Source organism: Ambystoma mexicanum, unplaced genomic scaffold (genome assembly GCF_040938575.1).
Source record: "Ambystoma mexicanum isolate Mex_15411 unplaced genomic scaffold, UKY_AmexF1_1 Mex_scaf3, whole genome shotgun sequence".
NCBI classification, from domain to species: domain Eukaryota; kingdom Metazoa; phylum Chordata; class Amphibia; order Caudata; family Ambystomatidae; genus Ambystoma; species Ambystoma mexicanum.
Window position 1 is genome coordinate 1,588,037 of NW_027182444.1, and position 20,763 is coordinate 1,608,799.

A 20,763-nucleotide genomic window follows, 5' to 3' on the forward strand; every position below is an offset into this window, starting at 1 on the left:
GTATCCAACTCCTTCCCACTACAAACCTGAGATTCTACCAGTAGCATGAGATTTGATATCTGACTCCTTGCCATTCCTAACCTGAGATACATCCTGTACCATAGGATGTGATATCTCGATGCTTCTAATACCAAACCTGAGACCCTTCCTATGACATGAGATGTGATATCCAACTCCTTACCATTCCAAACCTGAGACCCTTCCTATAGCATGAGATGTGATATCCAACTCCTTCCCATTCCAATCCTGAGACCTTTCCTATAGCATGAGATGTGATATCTCAATGCTTCTAATACCAAACCTGAGACCCTTCCTACAGCATGAGATGTGATATCCAACTCCTTCCCATTCCAAACCTGAGACCCTTCCTATAGCATGAGATGTGATATCTCAATGATTCTAATACCAAACCTGAGACCCTTCCTATACCATGAGATGTGATGTCCAAATCCTTCTCATTCCAAACCTGAGACCCTTCCTGTAGCATGAGATGTGATATCTCAATGCTTCTAATACCAAACCTGAGACCCTTCCTATACCATGAGATGTGATATCCAAATCCTTCTCATTCCAAATCTGAGACCCTTCCTATAGCATGAGATGTGATATTCAACTCCTTCCCATTCCAACCTGAGACCCTTCCTATAGCATGAGATGTGATATCCAACTCCTTCCCATTCCAATCCTTAGACCCTTCCTATAGCACGAGATGTGGTATCTCAATACTTCTAATACCAAACCTGAGACCCTTGCTACAGCATGAGATGCGATATGCAACTCCTTCCCATTCCAAACTTGAGAGCCTTCCTATAGTATGAGATGTGGTATCTCAATGCTTCTAATACCAAACCGGAGACCCTTCCTATAGCATGAAATGTGATATCCAACTCCTTCCCATTCCAAACCTGAGACCCTTTCTATAGCATGAGATGTTATATCCAACTCCTTCCCATTCCAATCCTGAGACCCTTCTTATAGCATGAGATGTGATATCCAACTCCATCCCATTCCAAACCTGAGACCCTTCCTATAGCATGAGATGTGATATCAAACTCCTTCCCATTCCAAACCTGAGACCCTTCCTATACCATCAGATGTGCTATCCAACTCCTTCCCATTCCAAATCAAAGACCCTTCCTGTAGCATGAGATGTGATATCGCAATGCTTCTAATACCAAACCTGAGACCCTTCCTATAGCATGAGATGTGATATCAAACTCATTCCCATTCCAAACCTGAGACCCTTCCTGTACATGAGACGTGATATCTCAATGCTTCTAATACCAAACCTGAGACCCTTCCTATACCATGAGATGTGATATCCAAATCCTTCTCTTTCCAAAGCTGAGACCCTTCCTATAGCATGAGATGTGATATCCAACTCCTTCCCATTCCAATCCTGAGACCCTTCCTATAGTATGAGATGTGATATCTCAATACTTCTAATACCAAAACTGAGACCCTTCCTATAGCATGAGATGTGATATCCAACTCCTTCCCATTCCAAACCTGAGACCCTTCCTATAGCATGAGATGTGATATCTCAATGCTTCTAATACCAAACATGGGACCCTTCCTATAGCATGAAATGTGATATCCAACTCCTTCCCATTCCAAACCTGAGACCCTTCCTATAGCATGAGATGTTATATCCAATTCCTTCCCATTCCAATTCTGAGACCCTTCCTATAGAATGAGATGTGATATCTCAATGCTTCTAATACCAAACCTGACACCCTTCCTATCGCATGAAATGTGATATCCAACCCCTTCCCATTCCAAACCTGAGACCCTTCTTATAGCATGAGATGTGATATCCAACTCCTTCCCATTCCAAACCTGAGACCCTTCCTATAGCATGAGATGTGATATCCAACTCCTTCCCTTTCCAAGCCAGATACCCTTCATGTAGCATGAGATGTGATATCTCAATGCTTCTAATACCAAACCTGAGACCCTTCCTATAACATGAGATGTGATATCTCAATGCTTCTAATACCAAACCTGAGAGCCTTCCTATAACATGAGATATGATTTCCAACTTCTTCCCATTCCAAACCTGAGACCCTTCCTATATCATGAGATGTGATATCTCAATGCTTATAATACCAAACCTGAGACCCTTCCTATTTCACGAGGTGTGATATCCAACTCCTTCAGATTCCAAACCTGAGACCCTTCCTATAGCATTAGATGTGATATCCAACTCCTTCCCAATCCAATCCTGAGTCCCTTCCTATAGCATGAGATGTGATATCTCAATGCTTCTAATAGCAAACCTGAGGCCTTTCCCATAGCATGAGATCTGATAAACAACTCCTTCCATTTCCAAACCTAAGATCCTTACTATAGCATCAGATGTGGTATCCAACTCCTTCCCACTACAAACCTGAGATCCTACCAGTAGCATGAGATGTGATATCCAACTCCTTCCCATTCCAACCCTGAGACCCTTCCTATACCATGAGATGTGATATATCAATGCTTCTATTACCCAACCCGAGACCATCCTATAGCATGAAATGTGATATCCAACTCCTTCCCATTCCAAACCTGAGACCCTTCTTATAGCGGTTTATAGTCAAAATACCGAAAAAACAATCTCGAACTACAAAAATCTCGAAAAAAAATCTCGAAAATAAAAATATCGAAAATATATACATAGCATTAAAAGGGTCAATATCTCGAATATGTAAATGTCGAAAAAAAAAATACGAACATGCGTGAGTAGAAATAAAGAAAAAACAAAATTAGCATTGTATGGTGGGGGGTTCCAACCCCCAAACCCCCCCCCCCCTCCACCACCCTCTTACCCGGCACCCCGCAGCTAGCGCCAACTACCCCCACCCCCCCACCCTACTCTCAACCTACGTAATCGAAACAAGAGTTTCGAAGGGGTCAAACTGATAGGTGAAAAGCAAGAGTAAAGAACCTTGTTAGGGTACCAAGATAGGAATAACGATTGTGGCAAACCGTCATTACCTGACAGGACGACAGTTGACGCTGTACTGCGGGAAATCGCTTGGCTTTACTTCGCAAGACAACAGGTACTATTTATAAAACAATCATGTGGATAAACAGTAAAAAAGCATATGACATAGAAATATATAACAGAAAACATTTCTTCCGTTTGTTTTAAAATAAGAAATGGAAAATGTTAAGACGGATTTCTGAACTCTGTCCTGGCGGAGCAGAAGTTCAGAAGGCCAACCTAATTACTTGGAACAGGGTAACCTCTGGACAAGCCAGACCAATCAAGGTAGCGATCGCGGCGGTCAAGACTAGGTCTCAAGAGGGGTGAGGGTGACTGAAAGCCCGCAATGAGCACACAAAGCAAGAGCGCTTACAAACTACTCCAAACAGGTGTTATATCAAAAATATAAACACATTTATTTTAAGGCCTTTAAAACAACGACCGTAGCGAGAAAATCACAATAACACAGTATTAAGCCAACACATACCAAATCAACACAATATATATACAAATACACAGTCGCAAGCGTTTAAAGCACGAAATATGTAGTCCACCTGAAAGGGAAGGAAAACAGGCAGTGCGATAATGCTTTAGACTTAGTTCGCCTTCATAGGCACCTAACTAGATGGAAGTCCGAGCCCTGCGAAGAGTGGAGCCTTGTGCTCAAAGTACCTGCACACGCTGGTGCCAACGGGCAAAAGGAGAAGCTCTTCGGAGGAAGTCAGGCAGTTCGGATTAGTGCACAGCAGAAGAAGAACAGGGTCCGCAACTCAAGCGCAGCCTCCACAGCGGGCAGAAGCAGAGCGCGAGTACGGGCGAAAAGGGTGCTGTTTTACACAGCGGGGAAAAGCAATGGGTTACTGCAGGAGGGCGACCAGATCCTAGATATACTACTCACCGGTCCCTGAACCAAGCAGTCCCAGGCTTCTCCACGTTAGTTTCAGCAGCTGGCGGGTTCAGAAGAGCAGGGAACGCTTTCCAGTCGTGTAGATCAAAAAGACGTCCCAATCGACGAAACCAGCACAGTTTTGTTGCCGCAGCAGGACAACGAAGCGGCCGTGCGTATCTGAGTCAAAAGTACACTCCTCCCTTCAGACCTGGGAACGCCAAGGACACGAAGCGTGGGAGAGTGACAAGGACTCGAGATACGGCACAACCTGGCGGCGGTTACAGAGCAAGGCTCCCTTGTAAGCTGGTCAGTCAACTGGATGGCCCAGAGACGCTTCCGAAGGCTTACTTGGCAGGAGATGATGTAGATGCCGGGAATAGCTGTTCCTGCTATTCCAAAGGTCGAAGCACCAGTACAGGCCTTCTGGTTCGATCAAAGGAGGACAGTGGCTCTCAGGACGACAGCAGTGCAAAGGAGGATTCCTTCAGCGGGTCACCAGCGATTCCTTGGTCCAGCCTCTTGGTTGCAGGATACTTGGCTCCTGTATTCCTTCGTTCGTGAGAACTCAGGAGATCGACATGGTAGTGGTGTTTCCAGCCCCCTCTTATCCACGGTTCCCTTCGCGCCAAAACGGAGAGGAACCAATGGGAGATCCGCTCATCAAAACACATACCATACGTGGACCAATCACGGACCACGGTGGTCCCAGGCATTCACACCACCCTAGACTCTCTGGCACCCAGGATGTGTATTGGGACCAGACATCCCAGCCCACACCCTGGAGGCACACAAACGACATGTAGAAGCCCGCGAAAGCAACCACGTTTCGCGGGAAAGTACATGCCCAAATAAGGAAGGCCCCGGGTCGCTTTCGACCTGGGGAAGGTGAAGGGAGCAAGACGGTCAGTGGACAAAGGAGCCTCGTGGTCTGGCCATTTTGGGAGCAGGGCCACCATTTTGGGTTCAGTGCAAAAACGTGCTCAGAACGCCAAAAGGGACTCAAAATATTCAATACGATCGCTGCCACCATTCCAGTCCCTGAATGACTTGCACCGATCAAATACCATCCTAAAAGAGTATCTAGGGCCTGTAGAAGGCTAGAGACCCAAGAGAGCTGTAACTTAGCTTACAGTGCCCTCTTGTGTCGTGTTGCACTAAAGCTGCGACACGATAGAAGAAACTACGGGAAACAACGTTCCCCGGTACTGACTGTCTTAAGGGCATGTCAGTTTCCCCGTAAGAAAGGAGCGAAAGCCCAGGGAAGTGCGGCAGAAGGCTGTACTTCCCTGGCAAAGTCAAGAACAAGGTTTAAAAACAATAGCAAAAAGTTTAGGGGTTGCCACATGGAAGGAAATTTCCCTACAATAACGAAATCTTTCCTAACACTCGCCCCTCCCAGACTATGGACAGGGGGAACTAATCCACCCCTGGATGAGTCTCCAGTTCAGGTCGGTTAAACATTCTGGACAACCCATCAGCATTGCTATGTTGGACACCTGGCCTATGCTCAATAGTGAAGTCGAAGCCTTGTAGACTTATGGACCACCTAAGCAACTTTGGATTCTCCCCCTTCATGTTCATTAGCCACTTTAACGGCTTATGGTCAGTTTGCACAGTGAAGTGGGTCCCATAGAGGTAGGGCCTCAGCTTCCTTAGGGCCCACACAACAGAGAAACATTCTTTCTCTACCGTGGACCATCTGAGCTCTCTGTCCTTAAGCTGGCGACTAATAAAACCGATAGGGTGTTCCTTACCCTTCTCATCTACTTGTGATAGTACAGCTCCTATCCCAGTGTCAGAGGCGTCCGTCTGCACGATAAAAGGTCTTTGATAATCAGGGGCCCTGAGGACAGGGGCCTGGCACAAGGAGTCTTTCAAGCCATTGAAGGCCTTCTCACACTCGTCAGTCCAAGTTACCTTCTTGGGTTTCTTCGGAGTTGTGAGGGCAGTCAGAGGAGCAGCTATGGTGCCATAGTCTGCCACACAATTGCGGTAATACCCCGTGAGTCCTAAGAAGGCTCTCACTTGGGTTTGCGTAGTGGGGGTAGGCCAGTCTTGTACTGCGTGTACCTGACTGGGTAGAGGCTGTCTCCTCCCTCCATCTACTTCATGGTCAAGGTAAACCACAGAGCCTTGTCCATTTTGGTGAGGGGCCACTCGGACACCCTCAGAAGAGCTATCTGAAGGACTGCGTTGGCACAGGTCGAGGAGAGGTTCAGACTCCTCTCCCTCAACGTCTGAAGCCAGTAGCAGTGCTGCGATTTCGCCGCTTGGGACGAAAGCCTTCAGCCTATTCGCGGGAAACACTTTTGGGGCCTGTCCAGGCCTTCCAAGGTCCACGGAATAGTAAACCTCACCCAGGGGCTCCACCACTGGGTAAGGGCCTGACCATTTGTCCTGTAAAGCTCGAGGCCTTATAGGATTCATGATCAGGACTTGCTGACCAAGTGTAAAGTTGATGAGGGAAGCTTTCTGGTCGTACCAATGTTTCACCAGCGCTTGCCCTGCCTTCAATTTATCACTAGTCAAACCCATCAGAAGTACCATCCGTTTTCTGAGCCCTAGCACATAATCAACTACGTTGGTAGTAACAGGGGGAGTGGGCATCTCCCATCCCTCCTTGACGATGGCTAAGGGTCCCCGTACGGGATGACCGAACAGAAGTTCGAAGGGGCTGAAGCCAACACCCTCCTGTGGTACCTCTCGGTAGGTAAACAGTAAGCATGACACCAGAAGATCCCATTTTCTTCTCCGAGGCTCCTCCAGAGCCCCAATCACGCTCCTTAACGTTCTGTTGAAACGCCCCCCCAGACCATTGGTCTGGGGGTGGTATGCAGAAGAGAACTTGTAGGTGACCCCACATTCTTTCCACATAGCCTGCCTATACTTCGACATAAAGTTGCTGCCATGATCCGACACAACTTCTTTAGGGAAGCCAACCCTAGTAAATATGCCGAGTAAAGCTTTTGCAACTGACTTGGCAGTTACAGTTTTTAATGGGATGGCCTCAGGATACCTGGTTGCATGGTCGACCAGCACCAGGATAAACCTATTGCCTGAGGATGTTTGCGGGTCAAGGGGACCAACGATGTCGATCCCTACCCTGTCAAATGGTACCCCCACAACTGGGAGCGGTACCAACGGAACTTGGATTGTCGCGCCAACCTTACCAGACAACTGGCAGGAGGCACAACCCCTGCAGTGACTTTCTACTCGCACCCCCATCTTGGGCCAGTAGAAGTGCATGGATAACCTTTGCTTGGTCCTCCTCATACCAAGGTGACCAGCAAGGGGAACTTCATGCGCCAACTGCAGGAGGAAGGGCCTAACAGTAAGGGGAACCACCATCCTCCTATGGTCTCCTTCTGTAGACTCTGTGGGCTCACTATACAGGAGTCCACCTTCCCAATAAATCCTATGTGTCCCAGGAGGTTCACCCTCAAGCTGGGAGCAGGCCTGTCTCCTTAGGCCTTCCAGAGATGGGCACTCACGTTGGCCTTTACTGAATTCGTCCCTATCAGGACCTCCTTCAACTAACAAGTCTTTTAGTTCAGGATGATCGTTGGGGTCGAATACTTCAGGCATCGCCACTTCCTCGTCAGGCTCGGGCGATCGACCAACTTCCTCCACCGCAGTGGTAGGCGAGCTCGGGGGAATATTCTCTTTCCCTCGTCGTGACTTGTTGACTCCTTTCGCCTTGGGTTTCCCCTTCGGCTGGGGCGGCGTATTGGACTTGGCCAATGCTGCCCGTGCTTGAGACCGTGTGTAGGGTCGTTCGGCAGTGTCTCCTACGAGCCCTAAAGCTCTGAGATCATTACCTAGTAAGACCTTTCCCGGGACGTTTCTCTGAATGCTCACTGGAATCCTGACTGCTGTACCATTTAAAGTAAGATTAACAGGGATCACGGGAAACATACGGAGGGGGCCGTCAGCCAATTTAGTGGGCATCAGAGTAGCTCTGGCAACTTCCTCTGAGTCTACCAAGGTAGAATCCACTACAGTGCGACTGCACCCACTATCCCTAAGAGCTGGAGTATCTACTCCATTGATCAGCACACTGTCTTTAAAGTAGTGCTTGGTATTATCCGGAATCCTAGCATACGCCTCTGCGACTTTAGGCTCCCAGGAACCCAGGGACACTAAAACTACCTCAGCCTCTATTCCGCTGGGAAATGAGTCTGAGGAGAAGGATGCTCTTGTAATCTCTTCTTCCTCGTAGGAGGAGAAGGCCAGATTAGCGGAGTGGACCCCCAAAGGTCTAACCTTACAAAGGGGATCCCCCTTCACATGGTCAGTTGCTCCACAAGCAAAACAAGATCCAATGGGTCTGTTTACATAGGGAGGCTTATTGTAACCAGAGTTCTGTTTCGGAGGCGGACCTCCACTACCCTGTGAGTTCTCTTGTGTCTTACCCTTGTTTTTCTTTTTGTGGCCCTTTTGGGAAGAAGATTTAGCAGATTCTCCACCCTCCATATCTTTGGACTTTTTCCAGGATGAGTTTTGTCCTTATGGGACACTCGATGTGACACCCATAAGTCGGCGGCCATGGCCAGCTTCTTAGGATCTATCTCCTTCGAATCGGCCAAGTGCTGCTTAAGCTCCGGGGAAGAAGAAGCAAAAATGTGTTCCAGCATGACAAGATTTATCATGCCGGCGAAGGTAGAAACCTTATAGCCTTCGACCCAGCCAGTTAAGTTTTTCAAAGATTCAGCGACATAAGATACCCAAGTACCACCTTCCTTTTTCTTATACTCTCGAAAACGTTTTAAATATTGGGCCGGAGTCTTCCCAAACTTTAAAATGAGAGTTTGCTTTAAGATGGCGAAATCAGCTCGCTCAGTCTTCGACATCTCCATAATGGCAGTACAGCCAGAATGGGGCAGTCTACTGAGTAACCACGCAATCTTATCAGCATTGTCAACTTTCTGAACTTCGCATGCATACTCAAACGCATTCAGCCAGTCCATAATGTCATTCCGTTCCTCATACACACTGAGCAGATCTTTTGGAAACCGTGGATGAGAGGAGGCCCCAGACCCATGTCCAGGACCCGTGGACCCATTTGCAACCTGAAGCTTGGCCAGTTCCAACTGGTGATCCCTGTCTTTTTGTTTTTCTGCCTGTTCGATTTTTAGTTTGGCTATGCTGAATTCAAGCTCCTGCTGCCTAAACCGCAGCTCTTGCTTCTTGAATTCAAGCATAGCCTCCCCATCAGCACTGGCAGAGGAAACATTAGACATCTCGTCCTCCCTGTCCTCGTGGTCGCGATGGACCAGTGCGGCGGCAGAACCGTCGGTTCTGCCAGTGAGAGCAGCCCCACCACCTTCCGCACTGTCCTCAGAAGTAATAGCGTCAAGCTGCGCTTCTTGCCACGCCACGATTCTTTGGATCATTTCCAATTTTGTGCCTTGAGAGGAAACACCTCTCTCCGCACACATCTTTTTCAGCGTTTCTGATTTGGAAGCATTTAAAGTTAACAATGTACTTGTTTCCATACTGTGTGATAGGACTATGGCCTTTTTATCGTTATATTACAACAATTCACTACGTGTACTGTTTGGAATAACCAGAAATGCCCTAGCCCGTGCGCAACACTGGATACCTTCAGTCGTATCCCACCGCTGTACACCAATTTGTTAAGACGGATTTCTGAACTCTGTCCTGGCGGAGCAGAAGTTCAGAAGGCCAACCTAATTACTTGGAACAGGGTAACCTCTGGACAAGCCAGACCAATCAAGGTAGCGATCGCGGCGGTCAAGACTAGGTCTCAAGAGGGGTGAGGGTGACTGAAAGCCCGCAATGAGCACACAAAGCAAGAGCGCTTACAAACTACTCCAAACAGGTGTTATATCAAAAATATAAACACATTTATTTTAAGGCCTTTAAAACAACGACCGTAGCGAGAAAATCACAATAACACAGTATTAAGCCAACACATACCAAATCAACACAATATATATACAAATACACAGTCGCAAGCGTTTAAAGCACGAAATATGTAGTCCACCTGAAAAGGAAGGAAAACAGGCAGTGCGATAATGCTTTAGACTTAGTTCGCCTTCATAGGCACCTAACTAGATGGAAGTCCGAGCCCTGCGAAGAGTGGAGCCTTGTGCTCAAAGTACCTGCACACGCTGGTGCCAACGGGCAAAAGGAGAAGCTCTTCGGAGGAAGTCAGGCAGTTCGGATTAGTGCACAGCAGAAGAAGAACAGGGTCCGCAACTCAAGCGCAGCCTCCACAGCGGGCAGAAGCAGAGCGCGAGTACGGGCGAAAAGGGTGCTGTTTTACACAGCGGGGAAAAGCAATGGGTTACTGCAGGAGGGCGACCAGATCCTAGATATACTACTCACCGGTCCCTGAAGCAAGCAGTCCCAGGCTTCTCCACGTTAGTTTCAGCAGCTGGCGGGTTCAGAAGAGCAGGGAACGCTTTCCAGTCGTGTAGATCAAAAAGACGTCCCAATCGACGAAACCAGCACAGTTTTGTTGCCGCAGCAGGACAACGAAGCGGCCGTGCATATCTGAGTCAAAAGTACACTCCTCCCTTCAGACCTGGGAACGCCAAGGACACGAAGCGTGGGAGAGTGACAAGGACTCGAGATACGGCACAACCTGGCGGCGGTTACAGAGCAAGGCTCCCTTGTAAGCTGGTCAGTCAACTGGATGGCCCAGAGACGCTTCCGAAGGCTTACTTGGCAGGAGATGATGTAGATGCCGGGAATAGCTGTTCCTGCTATTCCAAAGGTCGAAGCACCAGTACAGGCCTTCTGGTTCGATCAAAGGAGGACAGTGGCTCTCAGGACGACAGCAGTGCAAAGGAGGATTCCTTCAGCGGGTCACCAGCGATTCCTCGGTCCAGCCTCTTGGTTGCAGGATACTTGGCTCCTGTATTCCTTCGTTCGTGAGAACTCAGGAGATCGACATGGTAGTGGTGTTTCCAGCCCCCTCTTATCCACGGTTCCCTTCGCGCCAAAACGGAGAGGAACCAATGGGAGATCCGCTCATCAAAACACATACCATACGTGGACCAATCACGGACCACGGTGGTCCCAGGCATTCACACCACCCTAGACTCTCTGGCACCCAGGATGTGTATTGGGACCAGACATCCCAGCCCACACCCTGGAGGCACACAAACGACATGTAGAAGCCCGCGAAAGCAACCACGTTTCGCGGGAAAGTACATGCCCAAATAAGGAAGGCCCCGGGTCGCTTTCGACCTGGGGAAGGTGAAGGGAGCAAGACGGTCAGTGGACAAGACAAAGGAGCCTCGTGGTCTGGCCATTTTGGGAGCCAGGCCACCATTTTGGGTTCAGTGCAAAAACGTGCTCAGAACGCCAAAAGGGACTCAAAATATTCAATACGATCGCTGCCACCATTCCAGTCCCTGAATGACTTGCACCGATCAAATACCATCCTAAAAGAGTATCTAGGGCCTGTAGAAGGCTAGAGACCCAAGAGAGCTGTAACTTAGCTTACAGTGCCCTCTTGTGTCGTGTTGCACTAAAGCTGCGACACGATAGAAGAAACTACGGGAAACAACGTTCCCCGGTACTGACTGTCTTAAGGGCATGTCAGTTTCCCCGTAAGAAAGGAGCGAAAGCCCAGGGAAGTGCGGCAGAAGGCTGTACTTCCCTGGCAAAGTCAAGAACAAGGTTTAAAAACAATAGCAAAAAGTTTAGGGGTTGCCACATGGAAGGAAATTTCCCTACAATAACGAAATCTTTCCTAACACTCGCCCCTCCCAGACTATGGACAGGGGGAACTAATCCACCCCTGGATGAGTCTCCAGTTCAGGTCGGTTAAACATTCTGGACAACCCATCAGCATTGCTATGTTGGACACCTGGCCTATGCTCAATAGTGAAGTCGAAGCCTTGTAGACTTATGGACCACCTAAGCAACTTTGGATTCTCCCCCTTCATGTTCATTAGCCACTTTAACGGCTTATGGTCAGTTTGCACAGTGAAGTGGGTCCCATAGAGGTAGGGCCTCAGCTTCCTTAGGGCCCACACAACAGAGAAACATTCTTTCTCTACCGTGGACCATCTGAGCTCTCTGTCCTTAAGCTGGCGACTAATAAAACCGATAGGGTGTTCCTTACCCTTCTCATCTACTTGTGATAGTACAGCTCCTATCCCAGTGTCAGAGGCGTCCGTCTGCACGATAAAAGGTCTTTGATAATCAGGGGCCCTGAGGACAGGGGCCTGGCACAAGGAGTCTTTCAAGCCATTGAAGGCCTTCTCACACTCGTCAGTCCAAGTTACCTTCTTGGGTTTCTTCGGAGTTGTGAGGGCAGTCAGAGGAGCAGCTATGGTGCCATAGTCTGCCACACAATTGCGGTAATACCCCGTGAGTCCTAAGAAGGCTCTCACTTGGGTTTGCGTAGTGGGGGTAGGCCAGTCTTGTACTGCGTGTACCTGACTGGGTAGAGGCTGTCTCCTCCCTCCATCTACTTCATGGTCAAGGTAAACCACAGAGCCTTGTCCATTTTGGTGAGGGGCCACTCGGACACCCTCAGAAGAGCTATCTGAAGGACTGCGTTGGCACAGGTCGAGGAGAGGTTCAGACTCCTCTCCCTCAACGTCTGAAGCCAGTAGCAGTGCTGCGATTTCGCCGCTTGGGACGAAAGCCTTCAGCCTATTCGCGGGAAACACTTTTGGGGCCTGTCCAGGCCTTCCAAGGTCCACGGAATAGTAAACCTCACCCAGGGGCTCCACCACTGGGTAAGGGCCTGACCATTTGTCCTGTAAAGCTCGAGGCCTTATAGGATTCATGATCAGGACTTGCTGACCAAGTGTAAAGTTGATGAGGGAAGCTTTCTGGTCATACCAATGTTTCACCAGCGCTTGCCCTGCCTTCAATTTATCACTAGTCAAACCCATCAGAAGTACCATCAGTTTTCTGAGCCCTAGCACATAATCAACTACGTTGGTAGTAACAGGGGGAGTGGGCATCTCCCATCCCTCCTTGACGATGGCTAAGGGTCCCCGTACGGGATGACCGAACAGAAGTTCGAAGGGGCTGAAGCCAACACCCTCCTGTGGTACCTCTCGGTAGGTAAACAGTAAGCATGACACCAGAAGATCCCATTTTCTTCTCCGAGGCTCCTCCAGAGCCCCAATCACGCTCCTTAACGTTCTGTTGAAACGCCCCCCCAGACCATTGGTCTGGGGGTGGTATGCAGAAGAGAACTTGTAGGTGACCCCACATTCTTTCCACATAGCCTGCCTATACTTCGACATAAAGTTGCTGCCATGATCCGACACAACTTCTTTAGGGAAGCCAACCCTAGTAAATATGCCGAGTAAAGCTTTTGCAACTGACTTGGCGGTTACAGTTTTTAATGGGATGGCCTCAGGATACCTGGTTGCATGGTCGACCAGCACCAGGATAAACCTATTGCCTGAGGATGTTTGCGGGTCAAGGGGACCAACGATGTCGATCCCTACCCTGTCAAATGGTACCCCCACAACTGGGAGCGGTACCAACGGAACTTGGATTGTCGCGCCAACCTTACCAGACAACTGGCAGGAGGCACAACCCCTGCAGTGACTTTCTACTCGCACCCCCATCTTGGGCCAGTAGAAGTGCATGGATAACCTTTGCTTGGTCCTCCTCATACCAAGGTGACCAGCAAGGGGAACTTCATGCGCCAACTGCAGGAGGAAGGGCCTAACAGTAAGGGGAACCACCATCCTCCTATGGTCTCCTTCTGTAGACTCTGTGGGCTCACTATACAGGAGTCCACCTTCCCAATAAATCCTATGTGTCCCAGGAGGTTCACCCTCAAGCTGGGAGCAGGCCTGTCTCCTTAGGCCTTCCAGAGATGGGCACTCACGTTGGCCTTTACTGAATTCGACCCTATCAGGACCTCCTTCAACTAACAAGTCTTTTAGTTCAGGATGATCGTTGGGGTCGAATACTTCAGGCATCGCCACTTCCTCGTCAGGCTCGGGCGATCGACCAACTTCCTCCACCGCAGTGGTAGGCGAGCTCGGGGGAATATTCTCTTTCCCTCGTCGTGACTTGTTGACTCCTTTCGCCTTGGGTTTCCCCTTCGGCTGGGGCGGCGTATTGGACTTGGCCAATGCTGCCCGTGCTTGAGACCGTGTGTAGGGTCGTTCGGCAGTGTCTCCTACGAGCCCTAAAGCTCTGAGATCATTACCTAGTAAGACCTTTCCCGGGACGTTTCTCTGAATGCTCACTGGAATCCTGACTGCTGTACCATTTAAAGTAAGATTAACAGGGATCACGGGAAACATACGGAGGGGGCCGTCAGCCAATTTAGTGGGCATCAGAGTAGCTCTGGCAACTTCCTCTGAGTCTACCAAGGTAGAATCCACTACAGTGCGACTGCACCCACTATCCCTAAGAGCTGGAGTATCTACTCCATTGATCAGCACACTGTCTTTAAAGTAGTGCTTGGTATTATCCGGAATCCTAGCATACGCCTCTGCGACTTTAGGCTCCCAGGAACCCAGGGACACTAAAACTACCTCAGCCTCTATTCCGCTGGGAAATGAGTCTGAGGAGAAGGATGCTCTTGTAATCTCTTCTTCCTCGTAGGAGGAGAAGGCCAGATTAGCGGAGTGGACCCCCAAAGGTCTAACCTTACAAAGGGGATCCCCCTTCACATGGTCAGTTGCTCCACAAGCAAAACAAGATCCAATGGGTCTGTTTACATAGGGAGGCTTATTGTAACCAGAGTTCTGTTTCGGAGGCGGACCTCCACTACCCTGTGAGTTCTCTTGTGTCTTACCCTTGTTTTTCTTTTTGTGGCCCTTTTGGGAAGAAGATTTAGCAGATTCTCCACCCTCCATATCTTTGGACTTTTTCCCTTCCTCCTGCTTACCAGGATGAGTTTTGTCCTTATGGGACACTCGATGTGACACCCATAAGTCGGCGGCCATGGCCAGCTTCTTAGGATCTATCTCCTTCGAATCGGCCAAGTGCTGCTTAAGCTCCGGGGAAGAAGAAGCAAAAATGTGTTCCAGCATGACAAGATTTATCATGCCGGCGAAGGTAGAAACCTTATAGCCTTCGACCCAGCCAGTTAAGTTTTTCAAAGATTCAGCGACATAAGATACCCAAGTACCACCTTCCTTTTTCTTATACTCTCGAAAACGTTTTAAATATTGGGCCGGAGTCTTCCCAAACTTTAAAATGAGAGTTTGCTTTAAGATGGCGAAATCAGCTCGCTCAGTCTTCGACATCTCCATAATGGCAGTACAGCCAGAATGGGGCAGTCTACTGAGTAACCACGCAATCTTATCAGCATTGTCAACTTTCTGAACTTCGCATGCATACTCAAACGCATTCAGCCAGTCCATAATGTCATTCCGTTCCTCATACACACTGAGCAGATCTTTTGGAAACCGTGGATGAGAGGAGGCCCCAGACCCATGTCCAGGACCCGTGGACCCATTTGCAACCTGAAGCTTGGCCAGTTCCAACTGGTGATCCCTGTCTTTTTGTTTTTCTGCCTGTTCGATTTTTAGTTTGGCTATGCTGAATTCAAGCTCCTGCTGCCTAAACCGCAGCTCTTGCTTCTTGAATTCAAGCATAGCCTCCCCATCAGCACTGGCAGAGGAAACATTAGACATCTCGTCCTCCCTGTCCTCGTGGTCGCGATGGACCAGTGCGGCGGCAGAACCGTCGGTTCTGCCAGTGAGAGCAGCCCCACCACCTTCCGCACTGTCCTCAGAAGTAATAGCGTCAAGCTGCGCTTCTTGCCACGCCACGATTCTTTGGATCATTTCCAATTTTGTGCCTTGAGAGGAAACACCTCTCTCCGCACACATCTTTTTCAGCGTTTCTGATTTGGAAGCATTTAAAGTTAACAATGTACTTGTTTCCATACTGTGTGATAGGACTATGGCCTTTTTATCGTTATATTACAACAATTCACTACGTGTACTGTTTGGAATAACCAGAAATGCCCTAGCCCGTGCGCAACACTGGATACCTTCAGTCGTATCCCACCGCTGTACACCAATTTGTTAAGACGGATTTCTGAACTCTGTCCTGGCGGAGCAGAAGTTCAGAAGGCCAACCTAATTACTTGGAACAGGGTAACCTCTGGACAAGCCAGACCAATCAAGGTAGCGATCGCGGCGGTCAAGACTAGGTCTCAAGAGGGGTGAGGGTGACTGAAAGCCCGCAATGAGCACACAAAGCAAGAGCGCTTACAAACTACTCCAAACAGGTGTTATATCAAAAATATAAACACATTTATTTTAAGGCCTTTAAAACAACGACCGTAGCGAGAAAATCACAATAACACAGTATTAAGCCAACACATACCAAATCAACACAATATATATACAAATACACAGTCGCAAGCGTTTAAAGCACGAAATATGTAGTCCACCTGAAAAGGAAGGAAAACAGGCAGTGCGATAATGCTTTAGACTTAGTTCGCCTTCATAGGCACCTAACTAGATGGAAGTCCGAGCCCTGCGAAGAGTGGAGCCTTGTGCTCAAAGTACCTGCACACGCTGGTGCCAACGGGCAAAAGGAGAAGCTCTTCGGAGGAAGTCAGGCAGTTCGGATTAGTGCACAGCAGAAGAAGAACAGGGTCCGCAACTCAAGCGCAGCCTCTACAGCGGGCAGAAGCAGAGCGCGAGTACGGGCGAAAAGGGTGCTGTTTTACACAGCGGGGAAAAGCAATGGGTTACTGCAGGAGGGCGACCAGATCCTAGATATACTACTCACCGGTCCCTGAACCAAGCAGTCCCAGGCTTCTCCACGTTAGTTTCAGCAGCTGGCGGGTTCAGAAGAGCAGGGAACGCTTTCCAGTCGTGTAGATCAAAAAGACGTCCCAATCGACGAAACCAGCACAGTTTTGTTGCCGCAGCAGGACAACGAAGCGGCCGTGCATATCTGAGTCAAAAGTACACTCCTCCCTTCAGACCTGGGAACGCCAAGGACACGAAGCGTGGGAGAGTGACAAGGACTCGAGATACGGCACAACCTGGCGGCGGTTACAGAGCAAGGCTCCCTTGTAAGCTGGTCAGTCAACTGGATGGCCCAGAGACGCTTCCGAAGGCTTACTTGGCAGGAGATGATGTAGATGCCGGGAATAGCTGTTCCTGCTATTCCAAAGGTCGAAGCACCAGTACAGGCCTTCTGGTTCGATCAAAGGAGGACAGTGGCTCTCAGGACGACAGCAGTGCAAAGGAGGATTCCTTCAGCGGGTCACCAGCGATTCCTCGGTCCAGCCTCTTGGTTGCAGGATACTTGGCTCCTGTATTCCTTCGTTCGTGAGAACTCAGGAGATCGACATGGTAGTGGTGTTTCCAGCCCCCTCTTATCCACGGTTCCCTTCGCGCCAAAACGGAGAGGAACCAATGGGAGATCCGCTCATCAAAACACATACCATACGTGGACCAATCACGGACCACGGTGGTCCCAGGCATTCACACCACCCTAGACTCTCTGGCACCCAGGATGTGTATTGGGACCAGACATCCCAGCCCACACCCTGGAGGCACACAAACGACATGTAGAAGCCCGCGAAAGCAACCACGTTTCGCGGGAAAGTACATGCCCAAATAAGGAAGGCCCCGGGTCGCTTTCGACCTGGGGAAGGTGAAGGGAGCAAGACGGTCAGTGGACAAGACAAAGGAGCCTCGTGGTCTGGCCATTTTGGGAGCCAGGCCACCATTTTGGGTTCAGTGCAAAAACGTGCTCAGAACGCCAAAAGGGACTCAAAATATTCAATACGATCGCTGCCACCATTCCAGTCCCTGAATGACTTGCACCGATCAAATACCATCCTAAAAGAGTATCTAGGGCCTGTAGAAGGCTAGAGACCCAAGAGAGCTGTAACTTAGCTTACAGTGCCCTCTTGTGTCGTGTTGCACTAAAGCTGCGACACGATAGAAGAAACTACGGGAAACAACGTTCCCCGGTACTGACTGTCTTAAGGGCATGTCAGTTTCCCCGTAAGAAAGGAGCGAAAGCCCAGGGAAGTGCGGCAGAAGGCTGTACTTCCCTGGCAAAGTCAAGAACAAGGTTTAAAAACAATAGCAAAAAGTTTAGGGGTTGCCACATGGAAGGAAATTTCCCTACAATAACGAAATCTTTCCTAACACTCGCCCCTCCCAGACTATGGACAGGGGGAACTAATCCACCCCTGGATGAGTCTCCAGTTCAGGTCGGTTAAACATTCTGGACAACCCATCAGCATTGCTATGTTGGACACCTGGCCTATGCTCAATAGTGAAGTCGAAGCCTTGTAGACTTATGGACCACCTAAGCAACTTTGGATTCTCCCCCTTCATGTTCATTAGCCACTTTAACGGCTTATGGTCAGTTTGCACAGTGAAGTGGGTCCCATAGAGGTAGGGCCTCAGCTTCCTTAGGGCCCACACAACAGAGAAACATTCTTTCTCTACCGTGGACCATCTGAGCTCTCTGTCCTTAAGCTGGCGACTAATAAAACCGATAGGGTGTTCCTTACCCTTCTCATCTACTTGTGATAGTACAGCTCCTATCCCAGTGTCAGAGGCGTCCGTCTGCACGATAAAAGGTCTTTGATAATCAGGGGCCCTGAGGACAGGGGCCTGGCACAAGGAGTCTTTCAAGCCATTGAAGGCCTTCTCACACTCGTCAGTCCAAGTTACCTTCTTGGGTTTCTTCGGAGTTGTGAGGGCAGTCAGAGGAGCAGCTATGGTGCCATAGTCTGCCACACAATTGCGGTAATACCCCGTGAGTCCTAAGAAGGCTCTCACTTGGGTTTGCGTAGTGGGGGTAGGCCAGTCTTGTACTGCGTGTACCTGACTGGGTAGAGGCTGTCTCCTCCCTCCATCTACTTCATGGTCAAGGTAAACCACAGAGCCTTGTCCATTTTGGTGAGGGGCCACTCGGACACCCTCAGAAGAGCTATCTGAAGGACTGCGTTGGCACAGGTCGAGGAGAGGTTCAGACTCCTCTCCCTCAACGTCTGAAGCCAGTAGCAGTGCTGCGATTTCGCCGCTTGGGACGAAAGCCTTCAGCCTATTCGCGGGAAACACTTTTGGGGCCTGTCCAGGCCTTCCAAGGTCCACGGAATAGTAAACCTCACCCAGGGGCTCCACCACTGGGTAAGGGCCTGACCATTTGTCCTGTAAAGCTCGAGGCCTTATAGGATTCATGATCAGGACTTGCTGACCAAGTGTAAAGTTGATGAGGGAAGCTTTCTGGTCGTACCAATGTTTCACCAGCGCTTGCCCTGCCTTCAATTTATCACTAGTCAAACCCATCAGAAGTACCATCAGTTTTCTGAGCCCTAGCACATAATCAACTACGTTGGTAGTAACAGGGGGAGTGGGCATCTCCCATCCCTCCTTGACGATGGCTAAGGGTCCCCGTACGGGATGACCGAACAGAAGTTCGAAGGGGCTGAAGCCAACACCCTCCTGTGGTACCTCTCGGTAGGTAAACAGTAAGCATGACACCAGAAGATCCCATTTTCTTCTCCGAGGCTCCTCCAGAGCCCCAATCACGCTCCTTAACGTTCTGTTGAAACGCCCCCCCAGACCATTGGTCTGGGGGTGGTATGCAGAAGAGAACTTGTAGGTGACCCCACATTCTTTCCACATAGCCTGCCTATACTTCGACATAAAGTTGCTGCCATGATCCGACACAACTTCTTTAGGGAAGCCAACCCTAGTAAATATGCCGAGTAAAGCTTTTGCAACTGACTTGGCGGTTACAGTTTTTAATGGGATGGCCTCAGGATACCTGGTTGCATGGTCGACCAGCACCAGGATAAACCTATTGCCTGAGGATGTTTGCGGGTCAAGGGGACCAACGATGTCGATCCCTACCCTGTCAAATGGTACCCCCACAACTGGGAGCGGTACCAACGGAACTTGGATTGTCGCGCCAACCTTACCAGACAACTGGCAGGAGGCACAACCCCTGCAGTGACTTTCTACTCGCACCCCCATCTTGGGCCAGTAGAAGTGCATGGATAACCTTTGCTTGGTCCTCCTCATACCAAGGTGACCAGCAAGGGGAACTTCATGCGCCAACTGCAGGAGGAAGGGCCTAACAGTAAGGGGAACCACCATCCTCCTATGGTCTCCTTCTGTAGACTCTGTGGGCTCACTATACAGGAGTCCACCTTCCCAATAAATCCTATGTGTCCCAGGAGGTTCACCCTCAAGCTGGGAGCAGGCCTGTCTCCTTAGGCCTTCCAGAGATGGGCACTCACGTTGGCCTTTACTGAATTCGACCCTATCAGGACCTCCTTCAACTAACAAGTCTTTTAGTTCAGGATGATCGTTGGGGTCGAATACTTCAGGCATCGCCACTTCCTCGTCAGGCTCGGGCGATCGACCAACTTCCTCCACCGCAGTGGTAGGCGAGCTCGGGGGAATATTCTCTTTCCCTCGTCGTGACTTGTTGACTCCTTTCGCCTTGGGTTTCCCCTTCGGCTGGGGCGGCGTATTGGACTTGGCCAATGCTGCCCGTGCTTGAGACCGTGTGTAGGGTCGTTCGGCAGTGTCTCCTACGAGCCCTAAAGCTCTGAGATCATTACCTAGTAAGACCTTTCCCGGGACGTTTCTCTGAATGCTCACTGGAATCCTGACTGCTGTACCATTTAAAGTAAGATTAACAGGGATCACGGGAAACATACGGAGGGGGCCGTCAGCCAATTTAGTGGGCATCAGAGTAGCTCTGGCAACTTCCTCTGAGTCTACCAAGGTAGAATCCACTACAGTGCGACTGCACCCACTATCCCTAAGAGCTGGAGTATCTACTCCATTGATCAGCACACTGTCTTTAAAGTAGTGCTTGGTATTATCCGGAATCCTAGCATACGCCTCTGCGACTTTAGGCTCCCAGGAACCCAGGGACACTAAAACTACCTCAGCCTCTATTCCGCTGGGAAATGAGTCTGAGGAGAAGG